The following is a 20,000-nucleotide window of genomic DNA, read 5'->3' as shown; positions in this document are numbered from 1 at the left end:
TTGCTGTATAATAGACTGTATTTATACTATTCACATGTGAATCTTGCTGTAAAATAGACTGTATTGATATTACTCACATGTGAATAATGCTGAATAATAGACTGTATTTATATTATTCACATATGAATAATGTTGTATAATAGACTGTATTTGTATTAATCACACGTGAATAATGCTGTATAATAGACTGTATTTATATTACTCACATGTGAATAATGCTGAATAATAGACTGTATTTATATTATTCACATGTGAATAATGTTGTATAATAGACTGTATTTATGTTACTCACATGTGAATAATGCTATACAATAGACTGTATTTATATTATTCACATGTGAATAATGCTGTATAATAGACTGTATTTATATTATTCACATGTGAATAATGTTGTGTAATAGACTGTATTTGTATTAATCACACGTGAATAATGCTGTATAATAGACTGTATTTATATTATTCACATGTGAATAATTCTGAATAATAGACTGTATTTATATTTTTCACATGTGAATAATGTTGTATAATAGACTATATTTATGTTACTCACATGTGAATAATGCTGTATAATAGACTGTATTTATATTATTCACATGTGAATAATGTTGTGTAATAGACTGTATTTATATTATTCACATGTGAATATTGCTGTATAATAGACTGTATTTATATTATTCACATATGAATAATGTTGTATAATAGACTGTATTTATATTATTCACATGTGAATATTGCTGTATAATAGAATGTATTTATATTATTCACATGTGAATATTGCTGTATAATAGACTGTATTTATATTATTCACATATGAATAATGTTGTATAATAGACTGTATTTGTATTAATCACACGTGAATAATGCTGTATAATAGAATGTATTTATATTCTCATATGAATAATGTTGTATAATAGACTGTATCTATATTATTCACATGTGAATAATGTTGTGTAATAGACTGTATTTATATTATTCACATGTGAATATTGCTGTAAAATAGACTGTATTGATATTACTCACATGTGAATAATGCTGAATAATAGACTGTATTTATATTATTCACATGTGAATATTGCTGTATAATAGAATGTATTTATATTATTCACATATGAATAATGTTGTATAATAGACTGTATTTATATTATTCACACGTGAATAATGTTGTATAATAGACTGTATTGATATTACTCACATATGAATAATGCTGAATAATAGACTGTATTTATATTATTCACATGTGAATAATGTTGTATAATAGACTGTATTTATGTTACTCACATGTGAATAATGCTATACAATAGACTGTATTTATATTATTCACATGTGAATAATGCTGTATAATAGACTGTATTTATATTATTCACATATGAATAATGCTGTATAATAGACTGCATTGATATTACTCACATGTGAATAATGCTGAATAGACTGTATTTATATTATTCACATGTGAATAATGTTGTATAATAGACTGTATTTATGTTACTCACATGTGAATAATGCTATACAGTAGACTGTATTTATATTACTCACATGTGAATAATGCTGAATAATAGACTGTATTTATATTATTCACATGTGAATATTGCTGTATAATAGAATGTATTTATATTATTCACATATGAATAATGTTGTATAATAGACTGTATTTATATTATTCACACGTGAATAATGTTGTATAATAGACTGTATTGATATTACTCACATATGAATAATGCTGAATAATAGACTGTATTTATATTATTCACATGTGAATAATGTTGTATAATAGACTGTATTTATGTTACTCACATGTGAATAATGCTATACAATAGACTGTATTTATATTATTCACATGTGAATAATGCTGTATAATAGACTGTATTTATATTATTCACATATGAATAATGCTGTATAATAGACTGCATTGATATTACTCACATGTGAATAATGCTGAATAATAGACTGTATTTATATTATTCACATGTGAATAATGTTGTATAATAGACTGTATTTATGTTACTCACATGTGAATAATGCTATACAGTAGACTGTATTTATATCATTCACATGTGAATAATGTTGTATAATAGACTATATTTATGTTACTCACATGTGAATAATGCTGTATAATAGACTGTATTTATATTATTCACATGTGAATAATGTTGTGTAATAGACTGTATTTATATTATTCACATGTGAATAATGTTGTATAATAGACTGTATTTATATTATTCACATATGAATAATGTTGTATAATAGACTGTATTTATATTATTCACATGTGAATATTGCTGTATAATAGAATGTATTTATATTATTCACATGTGAATATTGCTGTATAATAGAATGTATTTATATTATTCACATATGAATAATGTTGTATAATAGACTGTATTTGTATTAATCACACGTGAATAATGCTGTATAATAGAATGTATTTATATTCACATATGAATAATGTTGTATAATAGACTGTATTTATATTATTCACATGTGAATAATGTTGTATAATAGACTATATTTATGTTACTCACATGTGAATAATGCTGTATAATAGACTGTATTTATATTATTCACATGTGAATAATGTTGTATAATAGACTGTATTTTTATTATTCACATGTGAATAATGTTGTATAATAGACTGCATTTATATTATTCACATGTGAATATTGTTGTATAATAGATTATACATCGAGTATATTCGATATAATATCACCTATCCGCACGAATAATCATGATTAAATATTTTAATCGCTTGACAGCTCGATAAAAATGAATCATTATCAAAAATTCTCACCTAATATGTTTCGATATCTGACAGGGTATTTATTTGACCTCCTGTGAGAATTTTTGATGTTTTCTTCGAGGGCTTTAGGGGTGTACAGGTGTCTTCCCATTAGCTGCATTGTTAGCCACCTCATTCTTTTCGTTGTTTACGAGTTGGAATGCATCAGAAAAGAAAAACATATGTTCTTGCCTTACGTAAGGATTGTGAATGATACGCAAAAAAAAAAAAGAAAAAAAAGTGTACTTCCCCTTTTTAAGAAGTAGTGGTTTGATCACCGTTCTATTTTCAAAAGACCTGATAGAATTACTCTACTGGCGATGTATTCGAATTAGGGCTGATATAGCCTTTTTTTTTAATATCTCGATATTTTTAGGCCATATCGCGATACACGATATATATCTCCATATTTTGATACAAATAATCACAGCAGTATGATGATTCTGTGTGTCTACATTCAAACATTCTTCTTCATACTGCATTAATATGTCCTTTTCAAACTTTCATGCAGAGAGGGAAATCACAACTAAGTCAATTGACCAAAACTGTATTTATTAAAGTTATTAGCAGGTGACTTTTCAAATGATGCTACATATTAGCAATAATGCTACTTTTGGTAGCAATGCTTGTGCCCCACACTTGACAAATTAAAGTTGTCCATTCGACATATTCCCGCTTGAAGTCGAACCACCGCCAGACGATGGACCCCCTGCTGTTTTTCTTAATAATAAATTATTATTCCTTCATTAGCACCTTCTTTCTCTCGTATTACCACTCGCACGCCTTCGCTAGCATCACAGCTAACGTTACCCATGCCGCTACCTCTCTGCTCCGCGAGGGCGTATACGTATGTGACGTATGACGCGACACTATGTGACGTGTGTAAGAATGTGCGCTTTCTGTCTGTGAGAAGGAGACACAAGGAGTGGGAAGAGCTTGCAGTGTTATGCCCGCAGCTAAAAGCAACTGCGTGAGAACGTATACTCGAATATCACCATACAGTCATTTTCTACATCGCACAGAGATAAACCCGCAATATATCGCGTATATCGATATATCGCCCAGCCCTAATTCGAATATAAACATGACTACCGTATTTCCTTGAATTGCCGCCGGGGCGCTAATTAATTTCAATCAATCAATCAATCAATGTTTATTTATATAGCCCCAAATCACAAATGTCTCAAAGGACTGCACAAATCATTACGACTACAACATCCTCGGAAGAACCCACAAAAGGGCAAGGAAAACTCACACCCAGTGGGCAGGGAGAATTCACATCCAGTGGGACGCCAGTGACAATGCTGACTAGGAGAAACCTTGGAGAGGACCTCAGATGTGGGCAACCCCCCCCTCTAGGGGACCGAAAGCAATGGATGTCGAGCGGGTCTAACATGATACTGTGAAAGTTCAATCCATAGTGGCTCCAACACAGCCGCGAGAGTTCAGTTCAAAGCGGATCCAAGACAGCAGCGAGAGTCCCGTCCACAGGAAACCATCTCAAGCGGAGGCGGATCAGCAGCGTGGAGATGTTCCCAACCGATACACAGGCGAGCGGTCCATCCTGGGTCTCGACTCTGGACAGCCAGTACTTCATCCATGGTCATCGGACCACAAGGGAGGGGGGGACATAGGAGAAAAAAGAAAAGAAGTGGCAGATCAACTGGTCTAAAAAGGAGGTCTATTTAAAGGCTAGAGTATACAGATGAGTTTTAAGGTGAGACTTAAATGCTTCTACTGAGGTAGCATCTCGAACTGTTACCGGGAGGGCATTCCAGAGTACTGGAGCCCGAACGGAAAACGCTCTATAGCCCGCAGACTTTTTTTGGGCTCTAGGAATCACTAATAAGCCGGAGTCTTTTGAACCCAGATTTCTTGCCGGGACATACGGTACAATACAATCGGCAAGATAGGCTGGAGCTAGACCGTGTAGTATTTTATACGTAAGTAGTAAAACCTTAAAGTCACATCTTAATTTGAAACCTCTTCTCACTCCGGCACTTACCAAAGGCATGCGGTAAATTTAGGCCTGCGCTTAAAAATTTGAGTGTGATGTAAGGATACCATCATGAAAAGCACATTTAATAAAAAAAAAGGTTATTATGGTCTTACCTTTACTTATAAATGAAGTCCATGCGCAGCTCCTTCTGATCAAAAGCATCGATAACTTGTTTATAGAAGTCTTCCTTATCTTTCTTCAGTTTTAAAAGTCTCTCTGTCTCGATGGAGATCTTCCTTTATTACCTCCTGCTTCGATTGAAAGTCCAGTTTAGAAAACAGTTTTTATTCTAGATATGTCATCCTCCATGTTAAAAGTGCAAGCGAGAGGAAAAACTAAACACACACTGCTCACTCTTGCTGCTTGTTGTCCCTTCTTCTGCAGCCGAGTAGTCGCAAGAAGGATCACTAGCGCCCTCTACCACCAGGAGGCGGGAGTCATTTAATGACTCATATTTGACACACGCAGCTACGGTATATTAATAAAACATAGCTGCTTACTGTTCTTTTTAGCATATTCAATAGCTTGGACTTAAATCCCACTGAATAGCTCTTAATCTTCTTCCCTTTATGCCAGGGGTAGGGAACCTATGGCTCTAGAGCCAGATGTGGCTCTTTTGATGACTGCATCCGGCTCTCGGATAAATCTGAGCTGACATTGCTTAACACGATAAGTAATGGATAATTCCACTTGTAATCACAGTGTTAAAAATAATGTTCAAAATATAAAACATTCTCATGCATTTTTAATCCATCCATCCGTTTTCTACCGCACCTGTTTAAGAAGTTACGTTAATGGTAGCAAGTTATTTATTTACCTTTGGTTAGTGTGGGGCTTGCCCTCCTAGGGGTTCTTCACCAAGCACCGACATGAGAGCCTGTTTCAGGGTTACAATATTGTTTTATTTTTCAAAAAGTCTCTCAGTTTTTGTCTTTCGTCCTCGCTTGTGCTTTGGCTCCAGCTCCAACCCTGTCTCTCCTCCTGGCTGCTGCTTATGTCCGAGCGGCAGGTGATTAGACAACAAGGCCCAGATGGGCCATCTATGCACCTGTCGTTGATTTCGAGGCTGATTCTGACAACACCCCACTTCGCTGCAGGCCCGCAGGCCACGCCCCCCCTCCACAGTTAGCTTCAGAATAACAATATTATTACAAAGAATAAGAGACCTATTGTAGTCTAGAAATATTGCTCATACTTAAAAATGCAGGTGTTTAGTTGTGTTCAGTATTAAAAAAAATATTATATGGCTCTTACAGAAATACATTTTAAAATATTTGGCTTCTTGGCTCTCTCAGCCAAAAAGGTTCCCGACCGCTGCTTTTTGCGATTTCTAATTATTGAAATCAGCCTCCTCCATTTTGAAAATGATGACAGGTGAAGTGTCACCCGTGACGTGACGAGTTTGACCCTGTGGAAATCCTAGGCATATGCTAATTATTTTGTGAAACGGTTTGACCCGGCGGAAATTCTAGACATGCGCTAATAAAAATAATATTTTGTGAAACGAATTTGACCCGGCGTTAATCCTGGTAATGCTAAGCATGCGCTAATTATTTTGCGAAACGAGTTTGACCCGGCAGTAATTCTAGGCAGGCGCGTACTATTCAAGGAAATACGGTAGGTATACACAATGCTGAATGACAAAGCCTTGGTTTTTACCGCCATGTTTCTTCTGAAACCCTCCTTTTGCAGGAAGTTGTTTTATAGCAGGGGTGGGCATTACGTGGATTGCGATCGACTGGTCGATCTCGGAGGGTGTGTCAGTCGATCTCAAGCCAGGCATTAAAAAATAGACATAAAAATGAGCAATCATCAATCATACCAAGACTTCACTTTCGTCAGTTGTTTGACATTCTCGGCACCCGAGGATCTTGTGAGATGACGCTGGCTGCTGCGAGCTCATATTTAAGAAAAAAATCACTAACAGGGCGGACGCAGAGAAACACATTTTATTTCTAGAGACTCCGTACCTACTGTCAAAACTCTAAAGAGCGACTGCACAGTTCCTGTCTTCACCATAAAAGACCTGTTTCATCCTGCCTGTGCTAACAAAATAAGAGTCTCAGAAAGCTAGCAAGCTACGGAGTTTGATGCCAATGTATTTCTCCCCCGCCCTCAGCGACCGCTTTCTCACTTGCTTGCCCACCCGCACACTCACTGACGTCACTCACCTGCTGCCAGACATTAAAGGGCCACACACATATGCTACTCTCATAACAAAGTGTTTAAAAACCAGTATGCAAGTTGGACAAATGAGATGCCAAATCCAATTTTCATGTGGTATTGGACAGAAATGAGGACTTTTTTTTTTCCTCCATTTGAAAATGCGGACGTTATCAGCACCACTGTCTAATTCCAATCAATGCAAGTCATCAGAATCAGGTAATACACCAACTTATATTCTTGTCTTCATGAAAGAAAGGAATCTATGTGTGTTAAACATGCTTGTCCATCCATCATCCATCATCTTCCGCTTATCCGAGGTCGGGTCGCGGGGGCAACAGCCTAAGCAGGGAAACCCAGACTTCCCTCTCCCCAGCCACTTCGTCTAGCTCTTCCCGGGGGATCCCGAGGCGTTCCCAGGCCAGCCGGGAGACATAGTCTTCCCAACGTGTCCTGGGTCTTCCCCGTGGCCTCCTACCGGTTGGACGTGCCCTAAACATAAATGCTTAGTTTTGAAGCGATGAAAAGGACATATATATTAGAAAAGCAAGATTTTCATCGATATCTGCAGTCGCGTCATTTTGTTAATATGAAGATGAAAAGCGTCACAAAGACGAATATATGTCGGATTGAATTGTTTACAAAAGCTTACAATTCAGAAATTATTGATAAAACTGTTTCATGCCTGTATAAGTGTTTGTTGAATATGAAATTATACTCAACCTCATATATTAAAACAAAATGGGAGAAGGAAGGAGGGATGACTATATCGGAGGAAGAATGGACAATAATATGGAAATATCAATGGACTTGTAGCAGCTCACCCAAGTGGAGGGAGTTTGGCTGGAAAAGTTTGATCTGATTTTTTATTACACCCTCTCAGAAGTCCATCCATCCATCCATCTTCTTCCGCTTATCCGAGGTCGGGTCGCGGGGGCAACAGCCTAAGCAGGGAAACCCAGACTTCCCTCTCCCCAGCCACTTCGTCTAGCTCTTCCCGGGGGATCCCAAGGCGCTCCCAGGCCAGCCGGGAGACATAGTCTTCCCAACGTGTCCTGGGTCTTCCCCGTGGCCTCCTACCGGTTGGACGTGCCCTAAACACCTCCCTAGGGAGGCGTTCGGGTGGCATCCTGACCAGATGCCCGAACCACCTCATCTGGCTCCTCTCCATGTGGAGGAGCAGCGGCTTTACTTTGAGTTCCTCCCGGATGGCAGAGCTTCTCACCCTATCTCTAAGGGAGAGACCTGGAAACTCATTTGGGCCGCTTGTACCCGTGATCTTATCCTTTCGGTCATGACCCAAAGCTCATGACCATAAGTGAGGATGGGAACGTAGATCGACCGGTAAATTGAGAGCTTTGCCTTCCGGCTCAGCTCCTTCTTCACCACAACGGATCGGTACAACGTCCGCATTACTGAAGACGCCGCACCGATCCGCCTGTCGATCTCACCATCCACTCTTCCCTCACTCGTGAACAAGACTCCTAGGTACTTGAACTCCTCCACTTGGGGCAGCCCGTCGCCTCTCACTGCCGGCAACGCCAGAGTGGAAGAGGGTCCAATCCCTCTCGAGAGAAGTGGTTCCAGAGCCCTTGCTGTGCGTCGAAGTGAGTCCGACTATATCCAGCCGGAATTTCTCGACTTCGCGCACTAGCTCAGGCTCCTTCCCCCCCAGTGACGTGGCGTTCCACGTCCCAAGAGCTAGCTTCTGTAGCCGAGGATCGGACCGCCAAGTGCCCTGCCTTCATGCTTGTATTATCATTAAACACCATTAACTTGTTAACAAAAATGTCTCTTTCATAAATAAATAAATATAAATTATAAATAGGAACGAGGTAGATCTCCTCGACTTGGTCAATTGAAAAGTAGCTCGCCTGCAGAAAAAGTGTGAGCGCCCCTGTTTTATAGTATTATTCATCCTTGTTAGATTCAAGCGTCGTTGAAATTGCTCCTACCGTAATGTCTCATATAGACACGCAGCCCAAAAGTGCACTTTTGCAGTGGCTCATTCACCTGAGTGCTATTTATGTGTTTGCCCTTTCCCTTGGTGGTCTTTTTGGTTTTTCCTGAACGCACAAATTAATGCTGTGCTGCGTCAAAACGGAAAAAAACAGGCCTTTGTGGAGGCGACCTGTGTTAACTTAAAGTAAAGACATGTTTGAACTCTTCTGTGCCAGCTGCAACAATTTGGAGAGTCTTTTTTTTTTTTCTTCCCCCCCCTTGCAACTAACATGCAACAAAATCCATGGTTGGAATGGCTGCGTGCCACAAGGGTGTGGGCTACTTCCTGTGTGCGTCTCTCTCCGCAGCCTCACCGAGTGTGTGTGCGTGGGTGGTATGTGTGTGTTACACATGTTTTTATACATGCAGAGAAGGCTTTAATTCAGTACTGCGACGGATCAGTGGAGGATGCGTGTTAATGTGTTGCACGAGTGTGTCTGCTCTGAGTCATTGATCAAATATTTTGCTTGCAGCGATCCGGAGCGCTCCCTCCACAGGGCCTCCGTCCGACTTCACCGTAAGCCCCGCCCTCCGCGGCCAAGGCAACCTCCTTAGTGGTCAGCTACCTCCCTGTTTCCCCCTTATTTCAACATTTAAATGAAACATTAATATCGTCCTAGTTACCATAGTAACCGTCCAACATAGAGATTGTCTTGTGTGATTAAAGTCACATGCCACCAGCAAGCCCCGCCCCCCCCGCGTGTCACACATGCTGTCTGTATTAGATATTATCACGAGGGCGGCCGCAGTAGAAGACGAACGTCTCACGCGCTTTATTAAACGCAGCCCTTGGGGAAAGCTGGAAGGACTTGCAAAGTGGGACCGTCCTCGTCTGGCGCTGGGCTGCTTTTCAAAGTCAACGTCGTCGGTAACCCGAGAAGCCTGAGCAGGCTACGGGATGCCGCGGGTGGGGGGGTGGCGGAGGGGTGGGGGGGGGGTCAGCGCCACGACACTGGCCCGCACATCCGAAACGTTGCTGGAAATGAGACGGTCACGTAATGGAAAATAAAAAAAATGCTTAGTTTTGAAACGATGAAAAGGACATATGTGAATTAGTGAAGTGAATTATATTTATATAGCGCTTTTCTCAAATGACTCAAAGCGCTTTACATAGTGAAACCCAATATCTAAGTAACATTTAAAGCAGTGTGGGTGGCACTGGGAGCAGGTGGGTAAAGTGTCTTGCCCAAGGACACAACGGCAGTAACTAGGATGGCACAAGCGGGAATCGAACCTGCAACCCTCAAGTTGCTGGCATGGCCACTCTACCAACCGAGCTATGCCGCCCCATATATATTAGAAAACCAAGATTTTCATCGATATCTGCAGTCGCGTCATTTTGTTAATATGAAGATGAAAAGCGTCACAAAGACGAATATGTCGGATTGAATTGTTTACAAAAGCTTACAATTCAGAAATTATTGATAAAACTGTTTCATGCCTGTATAAGTGTTTGTTGAATATGAAATTATACTCAACTTCATATATTAAAACAAAATGGGAGAAGGAAGGAGGGATGACTATATCGGAGGAAGAATGGACAATAATATGGAAATATTAATGGACTTGTACCAGCTCACCCAAGTGGAGGGAGTTTGGCTGGAAAAGTTTGATCAGATTTTTTATTACACCCTCTCAGAAGTCCATCCATCCATCCATCTTCTTCCGCTTATCCGAGGTCGGGTCGCGGGGGCAACAGCCTAAGCAGGGAAACCCAGACTTCCCTCTCCCCAGCCACTTCGTCCAGTTCTTCCCGGGGGATCCCGAGGCGCTCCCAGGCCAGCCGGGAGACATAGTCTTCCCAACGTGTCCTGGGTCTTCCCCGTGGCCTCCTACCAGCTGGACGCGCCCTAAACACCTCCCTAGGGAGGCGTTCGGGTGGCATCCTGACCAGATGCCCGAACCACCTCATCTGGCTCCTCTACATGTGGAGGAGCAGCGGCTTTACTTTGAGTCCCTCCCGGATGGCAGAGCTTCTCACCCTATCTCTAAGGGAGAGACCCGCCACACGGGGAAGACCCAGGACACGTTGGGAAGACTATGTCTCCCGGCTGGCCTGGGAACGCCTCGGGATCCCCCGGGAAGAGCTAGACGAAGTGGCTGGGGAGAGGGAAGTCTGGGTTTCCCTGCTTAGGCTGTTGCCCCCGCGACCCGACCTCGGATAAGCGGAAGATGATGGATGGATGGAAAACATATATATAAGTCACACTGGAGTATAAGTCGCGTTTTAAATTTATTTGGTAAAACCCAACACCAAGAATAGACATTTGAAAGGCAATTTAAAATAAATAAAGAATAGTGAACAACAGGCTGAATAAGTGTAGGTTATATGAGGCATAAATAAGCAACTGCTATGTTAACCTAACATATTATGGTAAGAGTCATTCAAATAACTATAACATATAGAACATGCTATACCTTTACCAAACTATCTCTCACTCCTAATCCATAAATCCCATGAAATCTTATCCATCTAGTCCAGGGGTCGGGAACCTTTTTGGCTGAGAGAGCCAAGAAGCCAAATATTTTAAAATGTATTTACGTAAGAGCCATATAATATAATTTTAACACTGGACACAACTAAAAGTGTGCATTTTTAAGTAAGACCAACATTTCTAGAGTATAATAGGTCACTTATTCTTTGTAATAATGTTGTTATTCTGAAGCTAACTTAAGAGGGGGCGTGGCCTGCGGGTCTGCAGCGAAGCGGGGTGTTGCCAGGACCGGCCTTGAAATCAGCGACAGGTGTGTAAATGGCCCAGTATCTTACGTGAATGAGCTAAATCATATTATTTGATATTTTACGTCAAAGGCCTACTGAAATGAGATTTTCTTATTCAAACGGGGATAGCAGGTCCATTCTACGTGTCATACTTGATCATTTCGCGATATTGCCATATTTTTGCTGAAAGGATTTAGTAGAGAACATCAACGATAAAGTTCGCAACTTTTGGTCGCTAATAAAAAAGCCTTGTCTGTACCGGAAGTAGCAGACGATGACGTCACACGTGTGAGGGCTCCTCACGTCCTCATATTGTTTATAATGGGAGCCTCCAACAAATAGAGCTATTCGGACCGAGAAAACGGCAATTTCCCCATTAATTTGAGTGAGGATGAAAGATTCGTGGCTGACGATATCGATAGCGAAGGACTAGAAAGAAAAAATTAAATAAAGTTAAAAAAAAAGAGCAATTCAGATGTTTTTAGACACATTTACTAGGATAATTCTGGGAAATCCCTTATCTTTCTATTGTGTTGCTAGTGTTTTAGTGAGATTAAATAGTACCTGATAGTCGGAGGGGTGTGTTGAGGCCAGTCTCTGAGGGAATTTGTCACGGCAGCAGCAACACGACAGAAGTTCCGCTGATCTCCGGTAAGAGGCGACTTTTTACCACAATTTTCTCACCGAAAACTGCCGATTGACACGTGGTCGGGATCCATGTTCGCTGGACCACTCTGATCCATAGTAAAGCTTCACCTCCGGGAATTTTAAACAAGGAATCACCGTGTGTTTGTGTGGCTAAAAGCTAAAGCTTCCCACCTACATCTTTCTACTTTGACTTCTACATTATTAATTGAACAAATTGCAAAAGATTCAGCAACACAGATGTCCAGCATCGCGTGGACATCGGGGGCGGTACCTCTGGATTGGCAGACCTAGGTGGTGGTTCCTCTCTTTAAGAAGGGGGACCGGAGGGTGTGTTCCAACTATGGTGGGATCACACTCCTCAGCCTTCCCGGTAAGGTTTATTCAGGTGTACTGGAGAGGAGGCTACGCCGGATAGTCCAACCTCGGATTCAGGAGGAACAGTGTGGTTTTCGTCCTGGTCGTGGAACTGTGGACCAGCTCTGTACTCTGGGCAGGGTTCTTGAGGGTGCATGGGAGTTTGCCCAACCAGTCTACATGTGCTTTGTGGACTTGGAGAAGGCATTGGACCGTGTCCCTCGGGAAGTCCTGTGGGGAGTGCTCAGAGAGTATGGGGTATCGGACTGTCTGATTGTGGCGGTCCGCTCCCTGTATGATCAGTGTCAGACCTTGGTCCGCATTGCCGGCAGTAAGTCGGACTCGTTTCCAGTGAGGGTTGGACTCCGCCAAGGCTGTCCTTTGTTCATAACTTTTATGGACAGAATTTCTAGGCGCAGTCAAGGCGTTGAGGGGTTCCGGTTTGGTGACCGCAGGATTAGGTCTCTGCTTTTTGCAGATGATGTGGTCCTGATGGCTTCATCTGACCGGGATCTTCAGCTCTCACTGGATCGGTTCGCAGCCGAGTGTGAAGCGACCGGAATGAGAATCAGCACCTCTAAGTCCGAGTCCATGGTTCTCGCCCGGAAAAAGGTGGAATGCCATCTCCAGGTTGGGGAGGAGACCCTGCCCCAAGTGGAGGAGTTCAAGTACCTAGGAGTCTTGTTCACGAGTGGGGGAAGAGTGGATGGTGAGATCGACAGGCGGATCGGTGCGGCGTCTTCAGTAATGCGGACGTTGTACCGATCCGTTGTGGTGAAGAAGGAGCTGAGCCGGAAGGCAAAGCTCTCAATTTACCGGTCGATCTACGTTCCCATCCTCACCTATGGTCATGAGCTTTGGGTCATGACCGAAAGGATAAGATCACGGGTACAAGCGGCCCAAATGAGTTTCCAGGTCTCTCCCTTAGAGATAGGGTGAGAAGCTCTGCCATCCGGGAGGAACTCAAAGTAAAGCCGCTGCTCCTCCACATGGAGAGGAGCCAGATGAGGTGGTTCGGGCATCTGGTCAGGATGCCACCCGAACGCCTCCCTAGGGAGGTGTTTAGGGCACGTCCAGCTGGTAGGAGGCCACGGGGAAGACCCAGGACACGTTGGGAAGACTATGTCTCCCGGCTGGCCTGGGAACGCCTCGGGATCCCCCGGGAAGAGCTAGACGAAGTGGCTGGGGAGAGGGAAGTCTGGGTTTCCCTGCTTAGGCTGTTGCCCCCGCGACCCGACCTTGGATAAGCGGAAGATGATGGATGGATGGATGGATAGATGTCCAGAATACTGTGTAATTGCGCGATGAAAAGAGACGACTTTTAGCCGCCAGCGGTGCTGGACTACTATGTCCCCTCCAACTCGAGACATCACGCACACGTCATCATTCCGCGATGTTTTCAACAAGAAACTCCGTGGGAAATTTAAAATTGTAATTTAGTAAACTAAAGCGGCCGTGTTGTCATGTGTTGCAATGTTAATATTTCATCATTGATATATAAACTATCAGACTGCGTGGTCGCTAGTAGTGGCTTTCAGTGGGCTTTTAATGTGTTAATAATTACACACATAAGTCGCTCCTGAGTATAAGTCGCACCCCCGGCCAAACTATGAAAAAAAACTGCGACTTCTAGTCCGAAAAATACGGCACTGCTTTGCACACTCTTGGCCTTCTCTTGATGAGCTTCAAGCACACCTGTGAAGTGAAAACCATTTCAGGTGACAACTTCTTGCAGCTCATCGAGTGAATGCCAAGAGGGTGCGAAAAAGTAATCAGAGCGAAATGTGGCTATTTTGAAGAAACTACTACAACATAAAATGTTTTCGGTTTTGTGAGAAGTGAATTATATTTATATAGCGCTTTTCTCTAGTGACTCAAAGCGCTTTACATAGTGAAACCCAATATCTAAGTTACATTTAAACCAGTGTGGGTGGCACTGGGAGCAGGTGGGTAAAGTGTCTTGCCCAAGGACACAATGGCAGTAACTAGGATGGCGGAAGCGGGAATCGAACCTGCAACCCTTTAAGTTAGGGTTAGGGTTTGGGCTAACCCTAACTTTAAGAGAAAAGCGCTACATAAATATAATTCACTTCACTTATTTTATCTTGTATTTACCCTCCATGATTGTAGCTGAGATAGGCGCCAGCGCCCCCCCCCACCCCCGCGCGAACCCCAAAAGGGAATAAGCGGTAGAAAATGGATGGATGGATGGCCCTCTTATTTACATTATTTCACATTTAATTTAACTTCTATCCATCCATCCATTTTCTACCGCTTATTCCCTTTTGGGTTCGCGGGGGGTGCTGGCGCCTATCTCAGCTACAATCGGGCTGAAGGCGGGGTACACCCTGGACAAGTCGCCACCTCATCACAGGGCCAACACAGATAGACTTCTATATTCCATCATTTACTTTTTATTTATTGCCTGTATTTGTTATTTTACCTTTGTATTTGCCTTCCTTTAACTTGTATTTATATTATCTTTTTTTACCTTCTATATTCCTTCTTTTACATTTTGTTTACCTCTTATTTACCTTTACTTTCTTTTACCTTCTTATTTACCTTGTTTTGACCTTTTTAATTACTTATTTATGGGCGGCATAGCTCGGTTGGTAGAGCGGCCGTGCCAGCAACTTGAGGGTTGCAGGTTCGATTCCCGCTTCCGCCATCCTAGTCACTGCCGTTGTGTCCTTGGGCAAGACACTTTACCCACCTGCTCCCAGTGCCACCCACACTGCTTTAAATGTAACTTAGATATTGGGTTTCACTATGTAAAGCGCTTTGAGTCACTAGAGAAAAGCGCTATATAAATATAATTCACTTCACTTCACTTATTTTATCTTGTATTTACCTTCCATGATTGTAGCTGAGATAAGCGCCAGCGCCCCCCGCGACCCCAAAAGGGAATAATTTACCTATTATTTATTGCCTGTATTTGTTATTTTACCTTTGTATTTGCCTTCCTTTAACTTGTATTTATCTTATCTTTTTTTAAACCTTCTATATTCCTTCTTTTACATTTTGTTTGCCTCTTATTTACCTTTACTTTCTTTTACCTTCTTATTTACCTCGTTTTACCTTTTTTAATTACTTATTTATGGGCGGCATAGCTCGGTTGGTAGAGCGGCCGTGCCAGCGACTTGAGGGTTGCAGGTTTGATCCCCGCTTCCGCCATCCTAGTCACTGCCGTTGTGTCCTTGGGCAAGACACTTTACCCACCTGCTCCCAGTGCCACCCACACTGCTTTAAATGTAACAGATATTGGGTTTCACTATGTAAAGCGCTTTGAGTCACTTGAGAAAAGCGCTATATAAATATAATTCATTTCATTTCATTTCATTTGACCTTCTATTACCTTCCATATTCATACTTTTACGTTTTGTATACATTATTCTTTGATTTTCCTTAATTTTACCTTTTATTTAACGACTATAAATCTTCTTTTACCTTTTGATTACTTCTATTGCTTTCTATATTCCTTCTTTTACATTTTCTTGACCTCCTAATTATATTTCTATATTCTTTCTTTTACCTTCTATTTATCTTTACTTTATATTTATCTTGTTCTACCTATTTTATGGAGTCTGGAATTTCATCCATCCATCCATTTTCTACCGCTTATTCCCTTTTTTGGGGTCGCGGGGGGCGCTGGCGCCTATCTCAGCTACAATCGGGCAGAAGGCGGCGTACACCCTGGACAAGTCGCCACCTCATCGCAGAGAGTCTGGAATTTTCAAATTTGTATTAGTTACACATTAAGCGATTATCCAACGCAAGGGATTATAAATCAAAGCGTATTGCTCATCAAATAATCGAGTTAAGGGATACATTTTTGCAGCATTAGTTAGAACAATCTCATTCTGTTATTGACAGCATTTTTCATGATCAAATCCGGGTCAAGGTGGCCTTCACTCGTTATGTCATCAAGTCGGTTCGTTAAAACAAGATCCGTCCTTCTTCAACTCTCCTCTCGCTGCCTTGGAGACTTGTAAGGCGAGCCATTTGTCAATAATTGATAATTGGCCCTCACTGGAAATGTGTTCGACTTACTGCCGGCAATGCGGACCAAGGTCTGACACTGATCATACAGGGAGTGGACCGCCACAATCAGACAGTCCGATACCCCATACTCTCTGAGCACTCCCCACAGGACTTCCCGAGGGACACGGTCCAAGGCCTTCTCCAAGTCCACAAAGCACATGTAGACTGGTTGGGCAAACTCCCATGCACCCTCAAGAACCCTGCCCAGAGTATAGAGCTGGTCCACGGTTCCACGACCAGGACGAAAACCACACTGTTCCTCCTGAATCCGAGGTTCGACTATCCGGCGTAGCCTCCTCTCCAGTACACCTGAATAAACCTTACCGGGAAGGCTGAGGAGTGTGATCCCACCATAGTTGGAACACACCCTCCGGTCCCCCTTCTTAAAGAGAGGAACCACCACCCCGGTCTGCCAATCCAGAGGTACCGCAGGATTAGGTCTCTGCTTTTTGCATATGATGTGGTCCTGATGGCTTCATCTGACCGGGATCTTCAGCTCTCACTGGATCGGTTCGCAGCCGAGTGTGAAGCCACCGGAATGAGAATCAGCACCTCCAAGTCCGAGTCCATGGTTCTCGCCCGGAAAAGGGTGGAGTGCCATCTCCGGGTTGGGGAGGAGACCCTGCCCCAAGTGGAGGAGTTCAAGTACCTAGGAGTCTTGTTCACAAGTGAGGGAAGAGTGGATGGTGAGATCGACAGGCGGATCGGTGCGGCGTCTTCAGTAATGCGGACGTTGTACCGATCCGTTGTGGTGGAGAAGGAGCTGAGCCGGAAGGCAAAGCTCTCAATTTACCGGTCGATCTACGTTCCCATCCTCGCCTATGGTCATGAGCTTTGGGTCATGACCGAAAGGATAAGATCACGGGTACAAGCGGCCCAAATGAGTTTCCTCTCCCTTAGAGATAGGGTGAGAAGCTCTGCCATCCGGGAGGAACTCAAAGTAAAGCCGCTGCTCCTCCACATGGAGAGGAGCCAGATGAGGTGGTTCGGGCATCTGGTCAGGATGCCACCCGAACGCCTCCCTAGGGAGATGTTTAGGACACGTCCAACCGGTAGGAGGCCACGGGGAAGACCCAGGACACGTTGGGAAGACTATGTCTCCCGGCTGGCCTGGGAACGCCTCGGGATCCCCCGGGAAGAGCTAAACGAAGTGGCTGGGGAGAGGGAAGTCTGGGTTTCCCTGCTTAGGCTGTTGCCCCCGCGACCCGACCTCGGATAAGCGGAAGAAGATGGATGGATGGGGCAATTTGTCAACGCGGCCATCATCAGCCTGGGCGGAGGACGATGACGCGTAAAGTCTCTTCATCTTAATCTCACTTCCTGTTACGTTTCGTTTTTCCATCTATTGAATTTGATTCAATAATCCCAGTTCATAATTAGCTGCTGTTTCACTGGAGTGTGTGTGTGTGTGTGTGTGTGTGTGTGTGTGTGTGTGTGTGTGTGTGTGTGTGTTTAGCAATGCCAAGAGCCGACCCAAGCAGTGAGGCAGTTGCGTATTGATTTTGGCCACACATTGCTTCTCCTGAAAAATCCCTTGATTGCTTTTGTACCCGCCTGTGCGACTCCCCGCTCCGTCTCGCTTCCTCTGATGAAGGTCCAAATGAATTGGAGCACGTACGGACTGCAGACACTAATGCCTACCCCTGCTCTCGTCCTCTCCCATCCCTGATGTTGCCATTACCTGCTGTCTTCTAAACATCTCTTTCTTCGTCTTACTCGTCGCTAGGCTTGTGGTTAGATTCTTTCCCCCGCCGTTCGACTGGAGTCTTTCTAACCTCTCGCTTCTTTGTGAAGAAGACGGTGGATTTTTTAGCCTATTGGCTATTTTTTTTTTGGGCCTACAGGCTAATTAAATCATTCAGTTTGGTTCCCTCAAGACGTGTTGTTCATTTTCAGTCGTCTCTCTTTACTCAACCCCAGGGTACGTCTTTAAATCTCCAATAAGGTCGCAAACGAGGCTTCACTGATGTAATTATTTGTCTCGTTCCAGTATGTTCAATCAAATAATTGTTTAAAGTTTGGCAGAAAAGCATATTATTTCCCGGCTTTCACGGGCCATATAAAAATGATGTGGCAGGCCAGCTCTGAAGTTTAACACCTGGAATGCAGATCGTTTATTTGTTGTAGGTGTTAGCATGCTAAAGTTAAAATTTGCTTTTAAAAATCATTAAGGCAAAGTTATTGTGTAGAAAAATGGGGAAACAACTACAAATGTGTGCATCATTCACTAACAGTGTTACAAAAATGATCAATTACAATAGTAGTGAAGTGAAGTGAATTATATTTATATAGCGCTTTTCTCTAGTGACTCAAAGCGCTTTACATAGTGAAACCCAATATCTAAGTTACATTTAAAGCAGTGTGGGTGGCACTGGGAGCAGGTGGGTAAAGTGTCTTGCCCAAGGACACAACGGCAGTGACTAGGATGGCACAAGCGGGAATCGAACCTGCAACCCTCAAGTTGCTGACACGGCCACTCTACCAACTGAGCTATGCACATAATGTTGGATGTAGAGAACATACATTTATTTATTGAATCACATATGGTGCGTTTGCAAACGGCTACAATGATGTACGAAGCAAACTATAACCTGCTAGTCAGGAATGTACAACAATTCTTCTCAACTAAAGAGGAGGAACATAAAAGTATAAAAAACTAACTTAAAACGTTTAGCACAGGGGTGCCCACACTTTTTCTGCTGGCGAGCTACTTTTCAATTGACCAACTCGAGGGGATCTACCTCATTTATATATATCATTTATATTTATTTATTTATGAAAGAGACATTTTTGTAAACAAGTGTAAATGTGTTTAATGATAATACAAGCATGTGTAACACATATAGATGTCTTTCTTTCAACGAAGACAAGAATATAAGTTGGTGTATTACCTGATTCTGATGACTTGCATTGATTGGAATCAGACAGTAATGATGACAACGCCCACATTTTCAAATGGAGGAGAAAAAAAGTTGTCCTTTCTGTACAATACCACATGAAAGTGGTTGGTTTTTGGCATCTAATTCATCCAGCTTCCATACACTTTACAAGAAAAACATTGGCGGCAAATTCCGTAGCTTGCTTGATTGACATTCACGGCACCCGAGGGTCTTGTGAGATGACGCTGGCTGCTGCCAGTTCATTATTAGGAAAAAATGACAGAGAGGAAGGCGGGAAACACTTTTTATTTCAACAGACTTTCGCCCCGTCCCTTCCGTCAAAACTCTAAAGGCCGACTGCACATTTCCTATCTTCACAATAAAAGCCCTGCTTCATGCTGCCTGCGCTAACAAAATAAG

The 20,000-nt window shown here is 42.5% G+C and overlaps 1 protein-coding gene across 1 annotated transcript in view; it reads left to right on the top strand.

The window, feature by feature from the left end:
- mta1 (metastasis associated 1) overlaps window positions 1-20,000 on the top strand; it is a 176,087-nt gene that overhangs the window by 53,436 nt on the left and 102,651 nt on the right.

This window comes from Nerophis ophidion, linkage group LG03 (genome assembly GCF_033978795.1).
Source record: "Nerophis ophidion isolate RoL-2023_Sa linkage group LG03, RoL_Noph_v1.0, whole genome shotgun sequence".
NCBI lineage: Eukaryota > Metazoa > Chordata > Actinopteri > Syngnathiformes > Syngnathidae > Nerophis > Nerophis ophidion.
Note: the sequence above shows the minus strand (reverse complement) of the source record. Positions and strands in the feature narration are given on the sequence as shown.